Source organism: Equus asinus, unplaced genomic scaffold (assembly GCF_041296235.1).
Source record: "Equus asinus isolate D_3611 breed Donkey unplaced genomic scaffold, EquAss-T2T_v2 contig_193, whole genome shotgun sequence".
Classification (NCBI taxonomy): domain Eukaryota; kingdom Metazoa; phylum Chordata; class Mammalia; order Perissodactyla; family Equidae; genus Equus; species Equus asinus.
This window is the reverse complement of record NW_027224842.1, coordinates 357,083-383,967: the sequence shown is the minus strand read 5'-3', so window position 1 is coordinate 383,967 and position 26,885 is coordinate 357,083. Positions and strand designations below refer to the sequence as shown.

Genomic DNA, 26,885 nt, shown 5'->3' with positions numbered 1-26,885 from the left:
AGTAGTAACTGCTCTGTCACTAAAACATTTCAACCCTTCTATCTGCCACATTCATCAACCACCTCATGTGCACCAAATCACTGTAAAGAGGAGCTAAGTGGCCAGTGACACACCTCTCTCCTGCCTGCTCCCTTTTCCTTCTTTCTGCTCACACGTTAGTTTCCAGGGCATGTAACATTTCAAGACATAACATAGGGGGATATTCTTGTGCTCTATTCCTTATAAATGTAGTTTCTGCCTTCACAGTTGTAAGCCATTTAAAAATATACAATAGCCATTAAGGAAGAAACTGGGGGGCTGGCCCGGTGGCGCAGTGGTTAAGTTCGCACATTCCGCTTCTCAGCGGCCCGGGATTCGCTGGTTTGAATCCTGGGTGTGGACATGGTACCGCTTGGCATGCCATGCTGTGGCAGGTGTCCCACATATATAAAGTAGAGGAAGATGGGCACGGATGTTAGCTCAGGGCCAGGCTTCCTCAGCAAAAAACAGAAGGACTGGCAGTAGTTAGCTCAGGGCTAATCTTCCTCAAAAAAAAAAAAGGAAGAAACTGGTTACTAAATAGATGCAAAGTGGAAAGAGACAGAATTAGGAATTTCCATATATGATGACAAACAGTAAAAATTCATAGGAAAAGAGTCAGTGGGATTCTTCTAAATAAGTTTCCAGTAAAACTAAGAACACCAGATGCCAATTCTGTGTCTCCTGGACACAATTATATCTGGTTAACTCTCTCCCCATTTCACCTGAAGCTCTCATGATTTTGGAGGTTCGTTTGATTTACACTTAATCAAGGCTTCCCCAACTGTAATTTTTGAAAGTAACTGTTTCTCATAAAATTGAGTGATTTAATTTTTTTCCATCCTCCATTTTATTTGCTACAAGATTTGGTGACATATAAACTTGAATGAGGAAGAGTTAGTGGCTCAGATCAAAGTGGTCTTTCTTTGAGCAAATTAAATCAGAACTTATCCCTACCTCGTAAATGCAGCAACTTAACGATCATATGCTGTAACTCTGTAAAATGACATTACTTGATGAGCAAAAATAGCGGGCCAATGTGATTGAGAATAATGACCTCCCTGGGAAGAATAGCGCTTACTTCATCAGAAGCCAGGTACACGCAGAGCAGGGCTATTTCTTCTGCGGTTGCAAATCTTCCCGTCCTCTGTCTCTTCAGGAAGTCGCTCCGTGCCTGTGACCAGACACCACACCAGACATCAGTGGTGTGAGCTAAAGTATGAACTCACTGGCAGCTCCTTCAGGAGGCAAACCAAGAGAGATCTACAGAGGCCACTGGCCTGCTGCCTCGATTATTCACGCATGATACATGAGAGTATCATTAATATTATTAACTGTGGGCCACGCAGGACTATGGTGACTCCTACGCTGCTCAAACTATTTGTGTTATACTAAAACCTACAGACACTGTGACAGATCAGGAAGTTAATCTTAAAGTAGAGGGTTTTTAAATTTTTCTGAAAATGTGGTGAAATATACATAATATAAAATTTATCATCTTAACCATTTTTAAGTGTACAGTTCAGTAGCATGAAGTGCATTCACACTGTTGTGCAACCAATCTCCAGAAGTCTCTTCATCTTGCAAAGCTGAAACTCTATGCCTACTAAACACTAACTCCCCAGGCCCCTCCCCCAGGCCCGGCTACTACCCTTCTACTTTCTGTCTCTATGCATTTGTCTACTCTGCGTAAGGAAGAGGGCATTTTTTTTAACTAAAAGATTTAAACACATTTAAAATAGGAGACATACCTCTTCAGGGTTTGGTCTGGCTTGTATTCTTTCTTGCAGAGATGGGGTATCAACGGTTCCTAAATCAAAGGGTGACATTCAGCTTGGTTACTTACTTAGACTGAAAAAGAAATTGGCAACTCGACTTTAAACTTCCTTTCCGTAGGATACAGGTACCAGAGAAATCCTGTCCATAACTTGGAACAGCAATTTCACCTCTTCTGCCTGCCCTTTTATTTCATAGGCTTATAACTTCTTTAACAGCATTTCCATGATTTTTAAAAGCACAGACTACAATTCACTATGACACTAGGCAGGGACTCTGAGTGAAACACCAGCATTTTAGTCGCATTACACTGACATGATACTTTATGGACTGTATGCAGTTTTACAGGTATTATCTCAGTAATCCTCACAACAACCCTGAGGGCTAGGTAATATCACACAATTCTTTACCAGTACAAGGACCCACATTGTCTCAATGATCTCAAAACCATTCTTTGCTGTCACGTTCACTCTGAATCCTCAGGGACAGCTCCATGCTTGTCACAGTCCTTGGTTCTAAATTTTCCTCATTATCTTGCCAGTTTTCATTGGCTTCAAATTCCTATTTTAACATTGTTTCATGTTTTTCATTGAAAAATATAATTTACAATATTTTACTTAAAAAAAGAAAAATAAGAATGACACTAAAATTTTTACAACCCCACTTAGTTCACCTTCCTACAGAGCAAGTTCCCCAGACTTTTTTTGTTAACGTATGTAACCTGTAAATTCTCAGGAAGCCTCTTTCTGACTGACAGTACTCCAGGAGGCCACACGGTCTTCCTACGGTCACGGAAAATGATCTGCAGTCATCCTTCAGGTCCATCTTTAGAGCGGGCTCCTCACAGCACTGCAGATTTGAGGTCTGCTCAGAAATAATTCCTTAAATTTATGACCATTTGCCATTTCTCTGGAGAGGCTGGGAAGCTTCAAAATTTGCACTTTCTGACACTTTTCTGTCTAAGAACCCTTTCTTTAGCTTCTTTCTCCTCTCACATTTTACTCGGAGGGGCGGCACTCTCCCCACTCTGGGATGAAATTGCCTTCGCTACATTGCCTGGTTCATTAGAAACATTTTATACCTTCCATGTCACTGCAGCCAATAGTGCTGATAAAATTTCTGAAACCACATAACAAAGACCCCCTTGTATCCAGTTTCAGACAACATTTTTTTTTTTTAAAGATTTTATTTTTTTCCTTATTCCTCCCCAAAGCCCCCCGGTACATAGTTGTATATTCTTCGTTGTGGGTCCTTCTAGTTGTGGTATGTGGGACGCTGCCTCAGCGTGGTCTGATGAGCAGTGCCATGTCCGTGCCCAGGATTCGAACCAACGAAACACTGGGCCGCCTGCAGCGGAGCTCGCGAACTTAACCACTCGGCCACGGGGCCAGCCCCTCAGACAACATTTTGCTTACTTCTCTCATCAACAGCCTCCTTAAAGTCCAAAATTTCACCAGCAGTGTGCTCAAGATGCCTTGAGCTTCTCTAACACTCTCCTCAAAATCCTTACAGCTTCTACAGCTTCCTCCCACTGAGGAAAATGAGCGTCACATCTTACATGTGGCCAGTATGAATGGCCATTAAATGAGAGCTGTGGATCAAGCCTATGCCTTCTGCTTCATTCCACTGTCACCTGACTCTGCTGTGTCCATGGCACAGGCTGACACACCATGCTACTGTCTACCCAAGTCGTGCTGACCAGCTGTGACTCTACAGCCATCAGCACCATCCCACACACACTCATTCCCCATCATGTTTCCTTCTGGGACTGGCTCAGTGAGTCACAGCTAGTTCCTTGTCCCAGAGAATTTGATAACATATTTTCCAATCTTCTGAAAAGGCTAGCTGCTAAAACAATCACATTTTCCAAATCATTTTGCCATTTATTCCACCGGGTAAATGGTACCAAGAACAGCTAGGCTCAGGTATCACCAGTTTGTATGTTAAAACCAAGTGAAACTGTCTCTTCTGTATCCTCCTGTTTCTTAGTGTTACCGATGTTTACCTTTTTAGTCCAAGAAAAATTATACACAACACCTCCATAAGGGGAATGCTGTAGCTTGAAAGTGACAAGAAATTTTCACATATTGAGGTATATGGGGTAGCTATTTTGGTTTAAAACTGATTTGGCTTGAACTAAAGACACCTGACTTATAGCCTATCAAACATCTGCCTTAACCATTAAAGAGGGCATTATGCATTATCTCAAAGTAAAAGAAGGCACTCTTTGAAGATAAGGATGCACACTTCCCCTCCTGTGCCCACCAGTATCAGAACTCTTTAAAGATAAGTTCCCCTTCCTGACATCAGGGTCATGTTGACCTGCTTGCTAATTTGCAACTGAGTATCTCTCTGAAACTTTGATGAATATGTATCCTGGGTGTGTTTTATGGATGTTCTGTGTTCTAAAAAGGTATAAAACTGTACTGAAAACCATGCCTCTCTGGAACGCTTTCTTCCTTTGTAGAGACTGCCTGATTCAAGTAAAACGCACCTTATCTTTCTTATCTATAAAATGGTTATTGGTTATTCTGTGTCAACAAAAGGTATATAGTCGTCTTCCCTCTTTAATAAATCAGTGGTTTTCAACCTGAGGGGAGACCAGGCTGGATTACATCAGAATCTCCTGTGGGGCTGTCCAGCCTATTCCCCGTCAACTCCCCCCCAGATCCTAGCATACCCTCCAGGTCGTGAAAGGTCCCACAGGGAACTGCAATGCTTCCCCTCCTCAATCCCCACACCAGCTGTGAACTACTGAGAAAAACCTGGATCCTGGATGTTCATTTCATTTCTTTCCAGAGAGGAAGTTAGTAATTCTTCTTAGGTAGCCTATATTCATTTTGGTCAGTGGAACCAGGTGAAAGGGCATATCTAATTAATAGACACACCTACAGATATTAAGAAAATGAGAAGTCATTCCTAAGAAATAGGTTATTGAATGCTTTAGTTTGGACACATTGAATGTCCTTGCTACTAATAAGTTCTGCTTTTCTCCTTTCTTTTATGAGCGGTCAGCACATTTGGGTGAAGAGCCAAACAGTAAATATTCTTGGTGTTAAGAACCATTTGTTTTCAACTCTGCTGTTGTAGGATGAAAGCAGTCATTGCCAATACAAGAAGCAAACTGGGTGTGGATGTGTTCCAATAAAACTATATTTACAAAATAGGCGGTGGGCTGGATTTGGCCTGCAGGCCATAGTTTGCTGACTCACTTTGTATAGCATCAAGGAAGGTATTAATCCCTCCTTTTTATCCCTGGGCCAACCCAGGTGATTTCCACGGCAGAGCCCCTGTGTTCTGGGAGGCTCCTCTTACTTTCTTCCGCTGTCCTGTGAGCATGGGCTACTTTTCATCTTCCCCCCGACACAGTCATCCCTGGTCTGCTTCCAAAACAGTAAGCCCTGGTGACTCATGTCTCTTAACCCAGTGGTTTAGAATTGCCGCCACGTGCATGAGCAGCATGTAAACTGTTTGCCTCAGTGGCTTATTCCTGATGACTTAGGATCTCTCTCCCAACTGACTGTTAGACTGTTACCTTAACAGGATGGGACTCTTTCCCTTTTGAACTTGTCCCAATGACAGGCCACAGTAACAGGTAGTAAACAAGCTTATGGAGATCTCTCTCACAGTGGCAAGTGGGATGTCACAAAGGACAATTTCATAGCCCTGTGGAGCCTAACTCACCTGGACACACACAGTTGCACCTGATCCCCTGCTGGATGAAGTCTGCAGCCACGGACTTTGTGAGGCCAATCACGGCTGCCTTGGTTGTGCTGTAGACACATCTGTTCACAACTCCTGAGGATGAAGAGAAGGTTCGACAAGTGAAGGAATGAAAAACACAGTCTCCTCTAGAAAGGGAACACAAATTAGTGTCCCCAGTAACCAGTGTCATGCTTCCTCTCACCCCACTGTTTTTTAAAAATTGATATCAGGTTTTCTCCCTTAATAGGGTGAGTTTCTGAATTTAGGAAAATAGTATCATTATCGGCACAACTCAACTGAGACTCAGGTGTTGAGATGCTGCACTTAAATGACAAGTGGTTTTAGTTTTTCATCATCAGCTGGGAGAAACCTTAGGCAGATTCCAAAAGAAAATTTGGAGTGACATCGGCATCATGGTGGAGTGAGCTGTTCCCTTTGTCTCTCCCTCTTCGAACTACAACTAAATGGTCATTCATTGATCAGCAGAAGATACCCACACAGCACCTCAGGATGCCTGAGAGACCTGCGCAGCTATACATTTGAAGGGGGATGGACTACCCCTGGAGAGGTGGTGGAGATAGGTGAGTACTCTTCTGGTCCCCCAGCAGACCTGTACACGCATGCAGCTGCTCTCCCAGCTGGAGGCCCATAGTACTGCTGCAGCCCCAAGGGTGGGAGCATGCCTCGGCGTGACCACAGGAACAGGTGATGGCAGCCCTGAGCCCCCACACGATCGCTTTCTCGTCTGGTGGGAGAGCCCAGAGCCACTGCAGTCCCAGGGAATGGCTAGGCTCAGACCCAGTGGGGAGGCCCTGCCCACAAAGCACTAATGGCTGGTGTGACCTAGGAGCAGATGGCAGTGGAGCTGTGCACCCAGGCAAACAAATTCCCAGCTGCCTTGAATGCCCATAGTACCACTGCAGCCCCAAGGGGTGGACTGCAACTCAGTGGGACTGTGGGAGCAGGCAGCAGCCCTGAGCTCCTGCATAATCGCTTTCTTGTCTGGTGGGAGAGCCCACAGGGCCTCTGCAGTCCCAACAAGTGGCCCAGGCTCGGACAAGCAGGGCTGACAGGGATCACGGTGGGCTCAGATTACACAGGTGCTGCCCCCTCTCCAGTGGTGGCAGGTGGAATGTATGACCAGATACTATCAGTATGCAAATGCACAAATCCACCCCATTGAATGGTATGAAGTATATTAATACTCCTGACCAGAAGGAAAAAGACAAATACTCAGAAAGCAATCCTGAAGGCACAGAAGTCTACAATCTAAATGACAGAGAATTCAAAATGGCCATCATAAAAAACTCAATAAGTTATGAGAACTCAGAAAGACCGTTCAATGAAATCAGGAACAAAATTAATGAACGGAGAGAATTCTTCACAAAAGAGATTGAAACTATAAAGAAAAAAACGATCAGAAATGTTGGAGATGAAAACACAATAAATGAGATAAAGAAAAATTTGGAGACCTTGAATGACAGAGCTGATATTACGGAGGATAAAATTAGCAATTTAGTGAACAGAAATACAGGTATTCCAGAGGGAGAAGAGAAGGAGAATGGAGCACAAAACTTGTTCAAAGAAATAATAGCTGAAAACTTCCCAACCCTGGGGAAAGAGCTGGAATTAGAAGTAAAAGAAGCTAAGAGAACTCCTAATTGCATCAATGTAAAAAGACTTTCTCCAAGGCATGGATTAGTAAAACTGGCAAAACTTAATGGCACGGAAAAAATACTAAGGACAGTAAAGCAGAAGAAAATCACCTACAAAGGAAACCCCACCAGGCTTTAATTGGATTTCTCAGCAGAAACCTTACAGGCTAGGAGAGACTGGAATGATATATTAAAAATTCTGAAAGACAAAAACTCTAAGCCAAGAATACTCTATCCAGCAAACATATCCTTCAGATATCATGGAGAAATAAAATCTTTCCCAGATAAACAAAAGCTCAGGGAGTTCATTGCCACAAGGCCCCCTACAAGATTTGATCAAGAAGGCCTTCATACCTGAAAAGAAGAAGAAAGGGTTTACACAGCCTTCAGCAAGGAGATAAACAGGCAGACAAAATCAGAAAACTGCAACTCTTTATCAGAACAGATTAGCATAACATTAAAGATGAAGGGAAGGAAAATATCAAGAATAAATATAGTCTCATCATTTTAACCACAAACTCACAACACAAAATGGAACAAGTTGTGACAACAATAATGCAGAAGGCGAAGGGGAAAGGGATGGAAACTGCTTAGTCAAAAGAGATAAGAGTCTATCAGAAATGGACTATCTCATCTATGAGATCTTGTACACAAAGTGCAGGTTAACCACTAAAAAAATCACAACTGAGACACAAATGATAAATAAGCAGAAAACTGAGAAAACCATCATAGAGAGCCACCAAACTGAATCATCCGTCTGAAATACACGGGATAAGAAAAAGGGAAATACAGAACAACTGGGAAACAAGTGATAAAATGGCAGCATTAAGCCCTCATATATCAGTAATCACTCTAAATGCAAATGGATTAAATTCCCCAATCAAAAGACATAGAATAGCTGGATGAATTAGAAAACAAGACCCAACAATATGCTGCCTCCAGGAAACACGTCTCAGTTCTAAAGACAAACAAGCTTAGAGTAAAAGGATGGAAGACAATACTCCAAACCAATGGCAAACAAAAGAAAGCAGGTGTTGCCATATTTACAGCAGACAAAGTAGACTTCAAGATAAAAAAGACAATGAGATGGGGCCAGCCTGGTAATGTAGTGGTTAAGTTCACGTGCTCTGATTTGGAGGCCTAGGGTTCATGGGTTCAGATCTTGGGCGTGGACCTACACATTGCCCATCAAGCCATGATGTGGTGGCATCCCATATACAAAAGAGGAAGACTGGCATGGACATTAGCTCAGGGCCAATCTTCCTCACCCAAAAAAAAAAAAAAGGCAATGGGAGACAAAGAAGGGCAGTATATAACAACAAAAGGGACACTCCACCAAAAGGATTTAACACATATGTGTATGTAACCCAGGAGCACCAAAGTACATAAAGCACCTATTAACTGACCTAAAAGGAGACATTAACAGCAACACAGTAATAGCAGGTGATGTTAACACCCCACTTTCATCAATGGATAGACCATCCAGAGAGAAGCTCAACAAGGAAATAGTGGAACTAAATGAATTACAGACCAGACAGACTTAATAGATATATATAGAACACTCCACCCAAAAGCCAGCAGAATACACATTCTTCTCAGGTGCACGTGGAACATTCTCAAAGAAGGACCACATGTTGGGAAATAAGGCAAGCCTCAATAAATTTAAGAAGATCGAAATCATATCAAGCATCTTTTCCAACCATAATACTATAAAACTAGAAATCAACTACAAGAAAAAAGCTGGGAAAGAGATAAACATGCAGAGACTAAACAACAACCTACTGAGCAACCAATGGATCATTGAAGAAATTAAAGGAGAAATCAAAAAACAACTGGAGACAAATAAAAATGAAAATACACGATACCAACTCACATGGAATGCAGCAAAAGTGGTCCTGAGAGGGAAATTCATGGCAGTATAGGCCCACCTTAACCAATAAGAAAAATCTCAAATAAGCAATCAAATTACGCCTAACAGAATTAGAAAAAGAAGAACAAAAAAGGCCCAAAGTCAGCAAAAGGAGGGAAATAATAAAAATTAGAGCAGAAATAAATGAATTGAAACCAAAAAAACAGTAGACAGGATCAATGAAACTAAGACCTAGTTCTTTGAGAAGAAAAACAAAATTGACAAACCCTTGGCCAGACTCACTAATTTAAAAAAAAGAGAGAAGGCTCAAATAAAATTAGAAGTGAAAGAGGAGAAATTACAATGGATACCACAGAAATACAAAGAATTATAAGAGAATACTATGAAAAACCATATGCCAACAAATTGGACAATCTGGAAGAAATGGATAAATTCTTAGACTCATACAACCTCCCAAACTGAACCAAGAAGAAACAGAGAATCTGAATATACCAATCACAAGTAAAGAGATTGAAACAGTAATCAAAAGTCTTCCAAAAAATAAAAGTCCAGGACCAGATGGCTTCTCTGGAGAATTCTACCAAACACTCAAAGAAGATTTAATACCTATCCTTCTCAAACTATTCCAAAAAATTGAAGATGATGAAATACTTCCTAACACATTTTATGAGGCCAATATCACCCTGATCCCAAAGCCAGACAAAGACAACACAAAGAAGGAAAATTACAGGCCAATATTGCTGATGAACATAGACGAAGAATCCTCAACAAAACATTGGTAAACCAAATACAGCATCACATTAAAAGGATAATACAACATGATCAAGTGGGATTTATTCCAGGGATGCAGGGATGGTTCAACACCTGCAAATCAATCAATATGATGCACATTAACAAAATGAGGAATAAAAACCACATGATCATCTCAAGAGATGCAGAGAAAGCATTTAACTAGAGCCAACATCCATTTATGATAAAAACTCTCAATAAAATGGGTAGTGAAGGAAAGTACCTCAACATAATAAAGGCCATATATGACAAACCCACAGCCAACATCATACTCAATGGGGAAAAACTGAAAGACATTCCTCTGAGAACAGGAACGAGACAATGGTGCCCACTCTCACCACTCTTATTCCACGTAGTCCTGGAGGTTTTGGCCAGAGCAATTAGGCAAGAGAAAGAAAGAAAAGGAATCCAAATTGGCAAGGAAGAAGTCAAACTCTTGCTGTTTTCAGATGATATGATTTTATATATATAAAACCCTAAAGAATCCATAGGAAAACTATTAGAAACAAGCAACAACTACAGCAAAGTTGCAGGGTACAAAGTCAGCTTACAAAAGTCAGTTGCATTTCTATACTCTAATAACAAACTAACAGAAAGAGAACTTAAGAATACAATCCCATATACAATCCCAACAAAAAGAATAAAATATCTAGGAATAAATTTAACCAAGGAGGTGAAAGACTTACACAATGAAAACTTTAAGACGTTAAATGAAAGAAATTGATGATGACATAAAGAAATGGAAAGATATTCCAGGCTCATGGACTGGAAGAATAAACATAGTTAAAACTTGCATACTACCTAAAGCAACCTACAGATTCAATGCAATCCCAATCAGAATCCCAATGATGTGGAAATAGAACAAAGAATCCTAAAATTTACATGGGGCAACAAAAGGCCCCGAATAGCCAAAACAATCTTGAGAAAAAAGAATGAAGCTGGACACATCACAATCCCTGACTTCAAAATATACTACAAAGCTGTAGTAATCAAAACAACATGGTACTGGTACAAGAACAAGCACACAGATCAATGGAACAGCACTGAAAGCCCAGAAATAAACCCACACATCTACGGACAGTTAATCTTCGACAAAGGAGGCAAGAACATACAATGGAGAACGGAAAGTCTCTTCAATAAATGGTGCTGGGAAAACTGGACAGAAATATGCAAAAGAATGAAGTTAGACCATTATCTTTTGCCACACACAAAAATTAACTCAAAACAGATTAAAGACTTGAAGCTAAGATGTGAAACCATAAAACTCCCAGAAGAAAATATAAGCAGTACACTCTTGGATATCAGTCTTAGCAGTATCTTTTCGAATACCATTTTTACTTGGACAAGGGAAACAAAAGAAAAAAATAAACAAATGGGACTTCATTGGACTAAAGAGCTTCTGCAAGGCAAAGGAAACCAGGAACAAAACAAAAAGACAACCCACCAACTGAGAGAAAATATTTGCAAATCATAAATCCAACAAGGTGTTAATTTCCAAAATAGACAAAGAACTCATACATCTCAACAACAAACAAGCTGATCCAAAAATGGGCAGAGGACACGAACAGACATTTTTCCAAAGAAGATATATAGATGGCCAACAGGCACATGAAAAGATGTTCAACATCACTAATTATTAGGGAAATGCAAATCAAAAATACAATGAGATATCACCTTTTACCTGTTAAAATGGCTATAATTACCAAGAGAAAAACCAAAAAATGTTGCAGAGGATGTGGAGAAAAGGGAAGCCTCATCCACTGCTGGTGGGAATGCAAACTGGTGTAGCCACCATGGAAAACAGTATGGAGATTCCTCAGAAAGTTAAAAATAGAAATAACCATACCACCCACCTATTCCACTACTGAGTATTTATCCAAAGATCATGAAAACATGAATGTGTAAAGATATATGCACCCCTATGTTCACTGCAGCATTATTCACAATAGCCAAGATGTGGAAGCAACCCAAGAGTCCACCGACTGATGAATGGATAAAGATGTGGTATATATACAACGGAATACTACTCAGCCATAAAAAAGACAAAATTGTCCCATTCACCACAACATGGATGGACCTGGAGGGTAATATGCTAAGCAAAATAGGCCAGATAGAGAAAGACAAACACCATATGATTTCACTCATATGTGGAAGAAAAACTAACACATGGACAAAGAAAACAGTTTAGTGGTTACCAGGGGGAAGGGGGTTAGGTTGTGGGCACAAGGGGTGAAGAGGCACCATTTATAAGGTGCACAGAGTTCATTGACCTCCCCACCTTCCAAGGATACTGGGCCTGGGCCCTACACAAAGGAATGTGTCTGGGCTCAGGGCCACTTCGGCCCTGACTCTAAGGCACAAGTTACAAAGAATGAGTCCTGTGTCATGTTCCTTGTCTGGGCTGGCCACCCTGACGGGCACCTGACAGGACTTTAGAAACATCCTATCCATGGGAACGAAAAAGATAGAAGCACCCCATCTGTGGGAACAAGAAGAAATAACTCAAAATATCCAAATGTCTAAAACCCTGAGTCAGAACCCAGAGAAACCTTAGGGTAAAAGGGAGTCACAGGCATAGAACAATTGGGAGTCTCACTGAGGAAAGGACACCTTGCCTCAGACCCGGACAATCGGCACTCCCACCCGCCGTACAAACTATTGGGACTTCCCCAGCTGATTGTGGTGTGGATGTTGTAAGTACCGATTTGTTGTTCTCCCTTATGCCCACTCCTTGTTCTGTTTCCCTTTATCCAAAACCTTTGATTGCTGAAACAACCAAATAGCCTTGGCGGTGCCTGTCATTCCTTGCCCTTTGCGGCTGCGGGCAACATATGGTGACTGAAAAATAATAATGCACAACTGAAACTTCACAGTGTTATAAACTATTATGACCTCAATAAAATAAAAAAGATAAAAAAAGAAAACTGGCGCAGTGGTTAAGTTTGCACGTTCTGCTTTGGCAGCCTGGGGTTCGCCGGTTTGGATCCCGGGTGCGGACACAGCACCGCTTATCAAGCCATGCTGTGGCAGGTGTCCCACATATAAAATAGAGGAAGATGGACATGGATGTTAGCTCAGGGCCAGCTTTCCTCAGCAAAAAGAGGAGGATTGGCGGCAGATGTTAGCTGAGGGCTAATCTTCCTCAAAAAAAAAAAAAAGAAAGAAAAGAAAAGAAAATTAGGGTAAAGCAAAGCAAAACAAAAGACCAAGAAGCTTAGGCATTTCTTTGCATTTCTCTCTCATGCAGGCTTAATGTATGTATCCTCGCAAAGAGAAGGAATGTTCTCTCAGCAGTGGCTATTTCTTTTTTTGTTTTTTTTTTGTAACAGAGCTTTGTATGAAGTGCTGTGACAATACGGGAAGTAACTCTGCCTGTGGGCTTGGGGGGGTGCTTCACAAAGACAGTTGATCTGGGCCCTAAACGAGAAGTCAAGTTGAAGGGCCAGGATTGCAGTGCAAGATGGAGATAAGGGCACAGTCTGGCACACATGGATTTTCAAGTTTAAAATGAAATAGCTGGGGCCAGCCTGGTGGCTCAGTGGTTAAGTGCGCGTGTTCCGCTTTAGTGGAACTATCACATGGTGGAAGACGTGTGTTTGCCTGAGCCTCTCCCCACTCCCCGTTTTGGACTGTGAACTCTCTGGGGGCAGGGGCACACAGTAGGTGTTCAATACATTTTTGATTAATCAAATGAATAAATGTTTCCTTCTCCCACTTTGATCTCCACTGCCATATCCATTAGAAGAACTAAACGGGAGAGCACAAAAAACAAACTTTCATTTAATGTCACTGGATCACATGTAAGGTGAAAGGACTGGTAGACAAGGAACTTAATACTAATTTTAAAAGAGCAGTTTTGAAGTTATGGGTAAGTTTTATCATATCTGCTATGCTTGTTTCCAAAACCCTTAGCTTGTGAAGATTATGAGTATGTTCATCACAACCCCCAGAGGAAAACAGACTTACCTTTGATGCTGGAAGCCACAGAGGACATGTTGATAATATTGCCAGATTTGTGAGCATCTGCCAAAATAAAACAAATAATAAAAAAAAAAAATGCCACTCTGCAGGCTAAAAATACTACCTCTTTAAAAGATCTGCATTTACTCTGGGTTTGCAGAACCATCTTATTAGCTGTTAACATGAAGTACTATTAAGCAGTCTTAACAACCTCCTCATCACTGCTGGGAACTGATGGCAGAGTACACTCTCACTGGCAAGAACATCTCCCGGGGGACTACCACCTTCCCTGTCACAAGAGTATCAGCAAGACCGAGGATGAACTCTAAGCCAGTGCAAATGAATGTTCATATTTACTGTGTTCCTGATGTTAGAAAACTCTTACTCCAGTGAACACATTATTTGATGAATACCTACAGTGGCTGGGTATTGTGTAGGTCCAGGAGATTCAAAGATAAGTGACACAGTCCCTGCCTATGGAGAGCTGCCAGTCTGACTGGGTGGCTGACATAATCAGCATCCAGAGACAGCATGGGCCTTCACAGAGAACAGGTGGTGGGTGGTAGGAAGGGGCCAATCCACTGTTGGACACTCAGAGGAGGGCTCCTAGGAGGAAATATGTGGGTCGATTTTTGAAAACTAGAGTATTAGTGTAACCGTGGGCCCTCCAGGACCAGTTCAACTGACCCCGTCTTACCAACAGAGTAATAAGAGTGGGTTTTCAGGAACTGAGAGTCCCCCCTTGTCCAGTTCAGGCCAGGTAAGACCACCATTCCATCAAGTGGACCTGCGCAAATGCCTGTTAAGTAATCTTTTTGACATCAAAGGGCTGAAAACTCCACCCTCAGATCATGCCAACATCACCATTCTGTGAATATGCGTCCTATGAAGAGCCATGGAGCTGACTGCACTTGCACAGATCATCACTCACCTCATTTCTCACCTCCAAGTATCCGTCTCCACCCTTCAGACCACCCTGCCCTTCATCCCATAAATTTTGCCCCAAGTCCTTGATCAGGGAGACAGATCTGAGAGAATACGCCTCCTGTCTCTTTGCAGATCAAGCTAGCAATAAAGCTTTTTTCTTTCCCCAAATCTGATGCTGTAATTAATTGTTTTTTTTCTACGTGCATTGGGTAGGAGAACCCCATTTTTGTGGAGTAACAGTCAGAAAAACAAAAGAGAAGCGTGTTTTAAGGAATGAGAACCATAGGTATAAAGGTTCTATTATGGAACTGGGGGGAAGGGATGGGTCTGGCTGGAAGGCAGGCCCTGGGAGGAAAGAGGCCTTAGAGGCCAACAGGGACTAAATTTAGGAATTTGGGATTTCCCCTGAAGATAAGGCAGGCCTTAGTGCAGAGGAGGAGCGGTATGTCTAGATCCGGGGATTACAGGTTCCTCTGGCAGCCTATGCTGGAGACGACTGGAAGCTGCAGTAGTGGTTCGGGAAAGGAGTGGTAAAAGCAGACACAGCAGGCAGAGCTCAGTCCATGGCCACATGCACTGATGGCAGCCTCCTGTCAAGGGCAGTGTTTCCTAAAAATACGTCCTGCAGGATTTCCCCACTCAATTGTGAACTTTGAGAGAGGAGGGTCTGGGGCTGTGTTGTCCTCCTAGACAAGGGGCACAGTAGGCGGTCAATACGTTTTGATGAATTAAGATCTCCTGAGGTGCTAGTTTAAAGTGCAGATTACTGGGCCCTGCCCCAGACCTAAAAGAATATATAATGAAACAGGCTGCTATGACTTAAAAAATGTTTTGTTTTCAATGAACTTACACTTTATTAATTATAACATATACGTATGTTTTCAAGATAATATTATGTACATGCAAGGGCATGGGTACTCATAAACGTTTTGGAGGAAGAAGCAAGAGGTTGAGAGAATGGGCCTAATGGGCACTAACTTTTCATGGAAGTCAGAGGCTGGGAGGATGACTATAGAGAACAAGGGGAGATGGTGGCCACGAGAGAGTGGGGAAGAGTTCAAATAACTGCCAGGAGGAAAAGGGAGAATATCAACTAGAGAACAGAGGAAGGAAAACCAGGATATACTCTATCATGAAAATCAAGTGAAGTTTCTAAAAGAGCAGAGTCTTGAGAGGCAGTGTAAAGGGTCTAGAGAAAAAAGTCACTTCCGTTGGGGTGAGTTTCTCCAGTAGCTTTCAGACAGAGGCAGGAATGGAGACGGTGAATGATCGAATGGATCAGGGATGAGGCTGCCAAGATTATACATCTCTTTATGGTCATCTTCCTACTTTCCGTTTTGATACTTAGCTACCAATCATACTAAAAGCAGAGAGTCTGAAACCAGCCTATGGCATGGTGCTGGAGACAGCGAAGGACACCGGGAGAGGCTGAGGTGACCCACCAAGTCAAGGAAGATGGAGGGGAGAATATATTTAACTCAACTTGTGTGTCTATAAAATAAAGAGAATCATAATGAAATGGGGTCCTCATAAAAAACACTAGGAAAATTAGTAGAGTAGAATGGTGTTGAAAACTAAGCCTTAAAATTATTCTTTCTTATCCATTTTAGCAAATAACCCATTTTACTTTATTGTTCCAGTTTTATTGAAATATAATTAACATACATAATCCATTTTTAATACATACAGCCCAACTTAATATATAAAAATGGGCTATTAAGTGAGTTCAGTCTCCAATCTTCTGAAATGCAATAATCTCTCAGGCAAACTAGAATTTCACGCCTAGAGATGCTACTGCTGCCCCAACACTGGTACCATACATTCGGCTGGGCCTGTCTGCTGATTCTCCAGCCCAAAGTCCTTGCCTCCCTCCATGCTGCCTTCCTACCCCCAGCTCAGAACCTGCTGTCCCGTGTGATGCTCCCTCTGCCTGCCAAGCAGCAGCCCTCTGTGGCCCATAAAGTGGAGTGTCTGTACATAGTAAGGCCACATAGGACTGATCTTCCAGAAGCTCAGGCAGGGCTACAAAGGTCTCTAAAGATCTCCTCTAGCTGTATCTAGTCAGTCCCACTCTGACTCAGCTCTTCTGTCCCCATCAACCAGAACTCAGCTCCTAAACTTGGCAGACCTTGGCTCCTTGGGTCTTCAGTGATTCCATGCCTGACCCCAACCTGGACTGATAACCTAGATTCACTTACTCATTCAACCAACATTTGCTAAGCACTTCCGTGTGCTAGGGACTCTTCTACAATACAGCAAAGGAGGAAAAATCCCCAAACATCCAAGCCCTCCCCAGATCCTTGCCGTAATGGATCTTCTTTTCTAGTGGACCTTGGATTCTGCACTGACCTCTTACAGAATCTTCAATTTGTCCTCTGCCTTTTGACCGATCTTTCAGTCTTGGAATGTCTATCCATGAACAGAAATTTCCTACAAGTGTTCCTATATTTTGACCACCTGACCTTGCAGATCTGCTTGGACTCCAAATCCTGGCTTCCTCTGGAAAGTTCTAACTGGGTATATGTGTGTCATGGTTAACGAACACAAGAGGATCCTAGACAATTACTGCTGGAAGGGATTGTGTAATCTATCACCCTCATTTTAAACAGAAGAAACATGGGGCTGGCCCTGCGGTTGAGTGGTTAAGTTTGCGTACTCCGCTTCGGTGGCCCAGGCTTTTGCTGGTTTGAATCCTGGGTGTGGACATGGCACTGCTCATCAAGTCACACTGAGGTGGCATCCCACATGCCACAACTAGAAGGACCCACAACTAAAAGTACACAACTATGTACCAGGGGGCTTTGAGGAGAAAAAGTAAAAATAAAATCTTAGGAAAAAAAAAGTAAATAAATAAATAGAAGAAACAGATGCTGAGAGAGCCTAAGTACCATCTCCTAGGGCACCTGGCGAATTAGGGGCAGAGCTCAGGCTGTGCCGAAGGTTTTTTGACACCAGAGTCTGACCTTGGGGTCAGGTTGGTTAGGGTCACCTTAACAAGTGGCACTGACTCCTTTTGATTCCCCATCCCACTGGTTAATATTTTGGGGGATTTTTTTCTTTTCGTTTTTTACAAACGAGTGTCATTGTTTCATATGGATTATTGTTAAGGTGCTTTAAATCACAGGCAAACTCACTAATTTGCAAGTTATTGTTCGATATTTTAAAAGTTAACACTTACAAGTGTAAATTTCAGCTCCACTGTGCCTCACACCTACGTTCCTCACTGATACTCGTGAAGCACTGCAGACACGAACAAGCTCATTTTACAAATGAGTCTCACACGTCTCACCAGCTGTGACGGACGCTCTCCCCTTTTACCACAGCCTCTGCTTCTCCCCAAATCCTGTGTTAAGGACCAGCCTTCAAAAAATGCATCCAAGTTCCAAATAACAGATTTTCATCACCTCCAGATAGGTAAAAAAGGCAATTTATATTTTTAAAAAATTTGCTAGTTCAACAATCTGTGGGCCCACCCAAAGATCCCTTCTAGGCACTAAACAAATAGATTAAAAACAAATTCCTTTGTTACTAAGTCAATTTCTCTAACTTTCCTTTTAGCATTCATCTGCATCCTTCTTGACGTTAGGTTGAATGTTCAGAGCAAAGTATCAGTCCTGCTGCGCCATTAAAAAGCTCTTCTCCTGTCCCGCACAGGGCAGCATTCAGTACTCCAGTCATCTCATCCAGCAGGGATGGATGGAAAGAATGGCTCTTCTGCATTTCACTAGGATTTAATTTACAACCTTGAACTGAGCTGGTTCTGTACACAGTCAACCCGTCCATTGTCTGAGCCCGTGCTGTCTGCTACTGCTGGCTTACAAGCTCATTTGAAGTCAACATTTTTCATATTTACACCTGTCTCCCCTAGAGCACCTGGTGTGGTGCTTTGTATCAAAAGGTACTTAAAGCTTATTTGTATAACAAAATGAAAAACATTGATGAGCTGTGTGAAGGCTGGAGAATTCAAGGGTGGCAGACTCAGGAGGAATACTCTCTCTTCAGCACATGCTGTCTCTCACCTCTCTGGAACTTCAGTGGCTCAGCTAAAGACAGGAGAGTAAGGAGGGTACTCAAGGTACAGAAAAGCAGTGGGGTACATCCATCCTGAGAGCGTGTGCCTAATCTTAGCTCTAACCACTTGCTAGTTATGTGATTTGGGCAAGTTACTTAACCTCCTAGTTTCTTTCTCTGTACAGTGAATGGGACAAAGTAGTACCTACCTCATCGGATTGTTCTGGTCCCACAGGCCTCCTGCTGTCCCTCTCCCTGGAAGCTTCTCCCCAAACACCTGAATGGTTAGCTCCGTTGCTCCATTCAGCCTCTATGAAAATCTCACCTTATCAGTGAGGCCCTCTGGGACCTCTCTAATAACTGAGCTTTTTTTCTCTTCATAGTACTTATAACTACCTCACATGTTATATGTTTATTTGATTACATATTATCCTGTCTCACCTCTCCAAAATGGAAGTTCCCTGACAGAAGGGACTTTGTTTAGTTCTCTGATTTGTCTTCTGCACCTAGAATGGAGCCTGGCATGTAGAAAGTGCTTAATAAATATTCTTTGAATGGATGAACTGGAAGGTCAGACGAATTAATTTATACTAAATGCCTTGGTATTTATGTTCACTACATGTTAGTCATTACGTTAACTACCATTACTCTTCAGCACATGTGAGGATTCTTTCTGGATGCCCAGGATGGAGACCTGGAGACTAACGTGGTGGTCATCCTGGTGGTGGTCACCTTACTTTAGGAAGAAAGGCCTTGATCATCAGGTACATGCTGCGGACGTTAAGATTCATTGAGAAGTCCCAGTCTTTCTCCTCACAGTCCAGGATGGTTCCATGATGAACAAAACTGGAAGAGTAATTAAACAATGGGGAAAAATTATCATTAAAAACGATTTCTATTCCACTTCCTTTTCATTTTTATTTTCATTTATTGACTTAGACCATTGTCCCTTCCCTAACCAAGACTTTTAACAATTCAAACATAGTATCACTTGGTACATTAGGTAAGTAAGTGTCTCAACAACTTAAGGTAAAAAATTCATTATTTGAAAACAAGATCCTTCTTTTAAAAGAAGGCGGCAAGTGTCTGGAGCCCCCAAACATAAGAAGCTCTATACCAAATGCACAGGAAATATCAACGCCATTACAAACAACCGAGGACACTTGCCCCAGTGGACTCTGATTTCAAGAGCAGCAGTGCCCTCAGGTGGCAAGAACTTATCATTCTCAAGGGAAATCAAAGTTGCAGGGAAAACAAGTATCTCACCATCTCAGGGCAGCAAAGTAATATCGCTACTGTACAGTTCTGACATACTGAGTAAACAAAGCAGAACAAAAGAAAACCCTCAAAATAGCCTTTGCTATTTTCCAAGTCACATTTCCTCAAGGAAGCTTTATAACAATGGGGTCCTAATTGATTTCACTGTCCCCTGGACCAAAATTATGTAATTACTTATAAAATATTGTCAGTTGTGATTCCCATGTACCACTGTACTTCCAGTTCAATCAAATGACAGCAAGAACCACATGCTATATTTCTATATCCCTTACTTTGCTGAAAATTTAATAGATGCTCAAAAAATAATTTTGCTAGTTGATTTTTTCATGGTTCTGAATATATTCTTCTATGAAAGATGAGCAGATTATTTATAAAATAGATAATCATAAATTGTTGCTTTAATTTCCATACATTGTAACACATGATAAACTATGAATAGACAGACTTTTTTCATACTGAAACATGATTAGGAAGAATCATAAAAATACATAAGAAGGCTCTAGGATTTTTCTATCAATGCCACAGTATAAACGTTAACACCACACAAGAAAAGTGGAACATCAGACTCTATCTACTTAGTCCTGCGTAAGCCTCAACTGTCCTCATCTCTACTGTCATGCCTGAAAAGGGAGAGTGAGCACAAGCACTAGCTGCTCCACATGGGGCTGCTCCAGCTCCAGTCTCTCATCCTTCAAGCATGGTTCAGCAAGTTTGGTACTACTCTATCAAGTTCAATTAAGCCATTCTCTTTGTGCTGTATATAAAGCAACAGAGTGAAACTTCTTTTGCTGGGATTAATTGTCCTAATAAGAAATGCTGCGCTTGGGAGGTAGAAAGAACTTGCCAGAATGTTGTGCCAACAAATGGGGAACATTCGCATTTCAATAAACTGAGTACTCAGTTTTTGGCAGATATACTTTGCCTTAAAGACACTCCTGGAAAACAGTTTTTGATTTTATTTTATAAGTCTTAGTGGAACATCAGTGACAAGTCCACTGGTGTGAGCCTGTCCCCAGCCTTAGGTAGATCAACAGCGTTGGATTGGTAGCAGTTGTCTTGAGTATCCTTAAGTGCCTTTAGGCCCCAAGCACATGTCAACTTCTATGGCTGTTTTACTTGCTGAATCTTACTTGTAACAAAAATTCTGTCCAAAATCCAGCTTTATTTTCTAAGGAATATATTAGGGTTCACAAAGAATAATTTGGCCATATTATCAAATTTCTTTTAATAAAAGACATAGAAAACTTTCTGTGAGGAGAATGAAATTAAAAAGTTATGAATTACCCAGCAACATTAAAGAGAATGTCAACTCTCTCAATTTCATTGGCAAACTCATCAATTTGGCTTTTTTTTTGTGACATCCAGGACTCGAGTCTGAATACCTGAAACATAAAACAAGGGAAATTATTTACTTATACCCATAAAAAATGTTTAGTCTTGTAGATGTAGCTGCTTTGAAGTACAAAGATTACAGTATCTGTCCATTTTGCCTTCATAGGATTGTTGACCATTGGTAGGGTCTTAAGAATCTTAAGAATCTCATTAATAAAAATCTTAAAATCCTCCCCATCCTGAACTCCCAATAACACACCTCTCTTTCCCTCCCTTTCTCTTCACTCTCTAAATTGAATACTAAAGGCCTTTTCTGAGAAAAGACTTTACAGTGAAGTATGATCTATATTAGATGCTTCTCAGTGAGCCAGCAGTAATAACAGAGCGCAGGCTTGCTCTTTCCCCAGAGGTGAGTCACTGCCCCAGGAACACTGAATCCTATCTGAGTGAGGGGTAGGGAAGGGCAGGGCAGTGAGACAGGAGACTGCTTCCATTTGTGCACTTTACCTTCATGTCAATTCCATTATTTATTGGAAACAACTTTGTCAGTCAAGGGTATAATCACTTATTTCTGCACTAAATTGCAAGGAGAAGAAATGAGGGGCCAGGAGAAGGGATGAAACACTTGAAAGCTAGACATGAGAGATCCAGCATTGGATCTCAGAGACACACTGTAATAGTTACTAAAAAACCCCAAACATTCTCTAATAAAAGAAAGTCACTATTTTAATGTTTTTAAAAAAAATATGGTTTATTATTCTTTTATAGATATAGAAAGAAAAGATTATAAACATAGAAAAGGAGAGAAAGGGGAGAAAGTTTTGGGAGGACTTTCTTCCCTTAGTACTTTTTCAGTACAACAGCGTTTTTCTGACTTGGAGTTAAAATTCCCTATTATTAAAATTAAATAATTTTCCAATAATAAATAAACAATCCAATAATTAAAATAGCATAGTCTAATTCCGTTCATGAATTCAATGTGCTAATTTGCATTTGATTATATAACCTGTTCTATTTTGCTGGAAGAATTAACTTTCAAATGAGCTGTCTGTTCTGATTTCTTTCAGAGGAACTCTAGTTGAAGTCCTTTGATGCTGGAGTTGAGTTCAGTGTGGTGCAGTAAGGGGTGATACACAGCGAAATAATTTGCATAATCTCTTAGGGTTTCTGATCATATGTGACTTTAGGGCTGAGCTGTCTCCAATATGGTAGCCACCAGGCACATGTGGCTACTAAGCACTTGAAATGCAGCTAGTCAGAACTGAAATGCGCTGTAAGTGTACAACACACGTGAATTTAAAAGATTTAGTATGAAAAAAGAATGTAAAATATTCCATAAATTTTTTTATATTGAGTATGTTAAAATGGTATTTTAGATATATTTAGTTAAATAAAATACATTACTAAAATTAATTTTCATCTGTTTCTTTTTACTTTTTAAATGTAGCCACAGGAAATTTAAATCACACACGTGGTTCACATCATTTTCCTACTGGACAGCACTGTGCTGAGTAGGGCACAGAAGTGAAAGTTGTCATTAAAAGTTAACGCAACAACTGTTAAATTTCACATACAACTTTGTAATTAGGTACTGAATCCTTCAACATGCTGGATAAAAAAAATTTTAAGTATACAACTTTTATATATTTAAGTATACAGATTTTTGTCTGTAGGTTCACAGAATATAGATTTGATATCAAAGAATCAGGCTCTAAGAAGAAGGCCGGTGGAGCTGACCAGCCAAGTAATTTTCTTTCAGCAGACGAGTACTGTTTTTTATAATACCTTATGGACTCTGAATCCCAAGTTCAAGCTGCTGAGTTGCTTACCCGGGTACTTTTCCAGTTCTTGAAGTTTGGACTCATTGATATCTGTGGCTATGACTTGGGCACCTTCTCTTGCAAAAGCCTGGAAGACAACACACAAATGAATCCTTTGTTTACTTGGTTAAGCTGCTCTCATGAATAGAAAATCCTTTAGCCTTTTCTCCCTTTATCTTATTTTCATTGTTTTCCTTATTCATGGGTGGAATTTCAAACTATCTAGTCTCGCTTCGCCCTTCCCTTTGTTATTTTTATCATTAATTAGTACAACATGACATACATTGTGCTTGTCATCTGACTTTGTCCCTTTTAGTAACATCAAATACAATAGTGTTTTTAAAAAACTAGGATTCTGTTATTAACACCTCTCAAAATACTACTATTCTGTGATTTGACAGCCTTTATTCCATTTCTGAGCAGGTGACTAAACCCAAAATAATGAGAAAAATGGGTTATTTCAACACTTTTCCTCCTAAGAGTATACTAGTGTATTTACAAATATCAAACTAATCCTACCGTTACAGTTAAGCTGCATTATTAGCTCAAGTGAGGACTATAATGTGCAAGAAGCTGCTATAAATTACAAGGTAAAGGTAACCTGATAGTCTTAGAACTCTGGAGTCCTATGTCTGAACTGAGGTGATTTCAGAGGGCTATGTACTCCTTTAGGCCCGCTGTAACAAATTTATTACAGTGCAGAGAAACTGAGGCAAAGAAATAAGTTCTCAGCGTCAAAAGTTATGAGACGTCACATAATAAATATGTGAGGTAAGCCTTGCTTCATCTGCCTGGGATCAAGAGTAGCAACTTTTATTTTTGTAACTTAAGACAACAGAAGCACAAAAGCCAATAAAAAAAAGAAGTAGAGCAGAATTAAACAGCCATGGGATCTGTCCACGTGATTCAACACCTCCAAAGGCAGGAAGCAAACAGAGATAGTAACTTACTATGGCAGTGGCCCGGCCGATCCCCTGAGCAGCAGCTGTCAGGACGATGACCTTCCCATCAAGTCGACCCATAACGGAACCTGCGGTTTAATCTACAGACACGTGTATTTAATGGCATGCACTGTAGACATGGTCCTATGCAGTAACATCTAGAATGAATGGTTCAATGTACTCCTTTAAGAACCTGAAGATGGCACCTCAGCACAAATATTCCCACCATGAGAATTCTCCAAGAGCGCCCACTCTAGATACCTAGCTTTGTACATCAAAACCATTTGGCACAGCCCACTCAACTGATACTCAGTAAGAGACAGACATTGGACTTGACCCACCTTTCGGTTTTTTGAGAACCCAATGCTGATCCAGAAGGGGTGGAGTCCTCCCCTCCCCATCCTGCCCGCTGTGCCCGCACGCACTGCTATGCCACTGGGCATGTCCTTCCTGCTTTCTGTCCTGTAAACTTCCGTTGGGTTTGCACCATCAATCATTTCTAGTTTGTTTATTTATATTCTTATTTTTGCAGGGGAAGATTCGCCCTAAGCTAACATTGAACCAGGAGGCTGAAGTGGAGTGCACCAAACTTTAACCACTAAGCCATCAGGGCTGGCTCTCATCTGTGGTTTTTCCTTGTCCCTTGGAAAGATTTCACCATCGGCCTCAGAAAGTCACTGAACAAAAGAACCGGAAAATCAAATCATGTCCAATACCCCCATTTTACAGATGAGGAAACTGATGTGGCCTGGTCCAGGTGAGAGAGACAGACGAAACGCAGGCCTCCCCATAACGCTGCCGATCCTCTTCTCAAGCTTAAGCCGGCGGGAGTTAACGCTTTAACAGCCACAGTCAGTCACTTCTGACAGGCAGGACTGAGACACTGTGACCTGGGGAAAGGTGGCGTGCATCAGGTCTGATCAGTGCCGACTGCAGGGCGCGCGGAACGGCTAGTGCTGAGGTCGGGGTGGCGAGGAGTCAAACGATGATCAAATGAGGTGGTCTTCAAGGAGCCAGGCTCTCTCCCCCATCCTGCTGTTCTCAACGTGTGCCTCTGACCTCGCGCCAAGTCACAACATGGCTGCTATGTCCCAAGGCACCATATCCGCATCCGCGTCAAAAAACACCAAGGGAAGGAGCAAAAGCCAAAGGTCTTTCTACCCAAGAAGGAAGGCCTGCTCAGAACCCCGGCCCACGTTTCACCCGCCAGCCCTAGCAGCCGCGGGGGCCGGCGTGTGGGGGCGCCGTCTTCCCCCCTCAGGATGGGAAAGGCAGGGAAGCGAGCTGGGAGGGCGTTGAGCGAACGCACTCAAGCAGCACGCGCGCACACACACCGCGCCCGAGAAGGCGCAGGCGGCTTCTCCAGCCTGGGCCCCGAAGCCCTTTCCTCCCGAGCCCCACTCCGTCCTCCTCAGCCACGCGCGGCTCCGCCCGCCGGGGGCGCTCACGCGGGCAGGCGTCAGGCAAGCGGGGGCGGGAGGGCCGGGGGCGGGGGGGGGGCGTCAGGAAGGCGTGGGCGGACGCGCCGGGGGGGGGTGTCAGGCAGGCGGGGGCGGGCGCGCTGGGGGAGGCGGGGCGCGGGGCGAAGGCCCGAGGTGCGGCCGGGTCCCGCGCGCTCCTTCCCGCGTCCCAGCCGGCGTCGCACCCGGGCCTCCCACCGGCCATCCCAGCGGGCCTCGTGTCGCCCGGACGCCTGCCGTCCAGCCCTCGGCCGCCCGGGGCCCGCGGCGTCCACGCGCGGACAGGCGGCGGGCGTTCCAGGGGGTGCCCCGCCGTCCCCGCCCCTGCCCGGGCGCTCGCTCCCTCTGCTCCCAGCGCTGCCCCGAGCTGCCGGCGCCCGACTCCGGGACCAGCTCGCCGCTGCCCGAGGCGCTCCGACCGCGGCCGCCCTCGCCAGCCACCAAGAAGCCCAGCCACTCTGAGGCAACGAAATTTTCACTGGTTTTCCCCCTTCTTACACGAGAGGTTCATACTCACTTTAAACTTGGGGAGAGTTGAGATATTTTCAGTATGTACTTTAGGAATGAGAGACTCCAGGAACCTTTACCCACCCCCAGTCCTGAGCGTGCGGATCAAACGCTGTGACTTGAGACCGTGCGCCCCGCGGCTCTGGGCGCCGGGCTCCGGGCGGCCTCCCCGCCTTTCTGGGCCCGGAGTTTGGAGCCGAAGGTTTACTGTTAGGTCAACTGCACTGCCACGCTAAAACAGAGTTTTTGGGAAAATGAGTTGCAAACATAGACTGAAATGGTAAAATCCAATATGAAAAGCAAACTTGATGGCTTTCTTACTGTAAACACTGGAATCAAAGTGTTAATTTTTCATTATCAGAGACAGAGCATTTTCAGGAATTCTGTCTTCGTGAGCCCGGAAGAAAAATGTTCACTTAAAACACTGAAAAATCCTCTCTTCTTTGGTTATTTTGAAAAACTTAAGATACCAGACTTCCAAATGCATCCTTATCCTGATCTAACTGCTAAGATTTCCTGAAATAAGTAACGTGCAGAGCAAAGCAACATCTAAAAATTAAACATCTCCTTTTCCCAGTCCATTTAAAGTTTCATTGAAAAAATACCAGGAAATCTTACTTTAGAGTAGCAGCAGGTGGATGGCGTCCTCCAGGTCACTGCGCGAGCGGCAAACGGAGACCGACCTTCGTGCAGACAAGTCAGGCGCTTAATGATGAATGCTGGGATGTGTAGTTCAGGTTTCTTCCGAGTTTGCTGGTTCTGTTTCCTTGAGTTTTTAAGGATTCGCACATTGGTATACTCAATGTGTGTACGTGCTGCCGTCTAGTGGAGCTCAG

General features: G+C 42.6%; 1 pseudogene; it reads right to left on the bottom strand.

The window, feature by feature from the left end:
* Positions 1 to 844: 844 nt before the first annotated feature.
* Positions 845 to 26,876, bottom strand: LOC139043179 (dehydrogenase/reductase SDR family member 6-like; annotated as a pseudogene).
* Between the last annotated feature and the right edge of the window lie 9 nt (positions 26,877 to 26,885).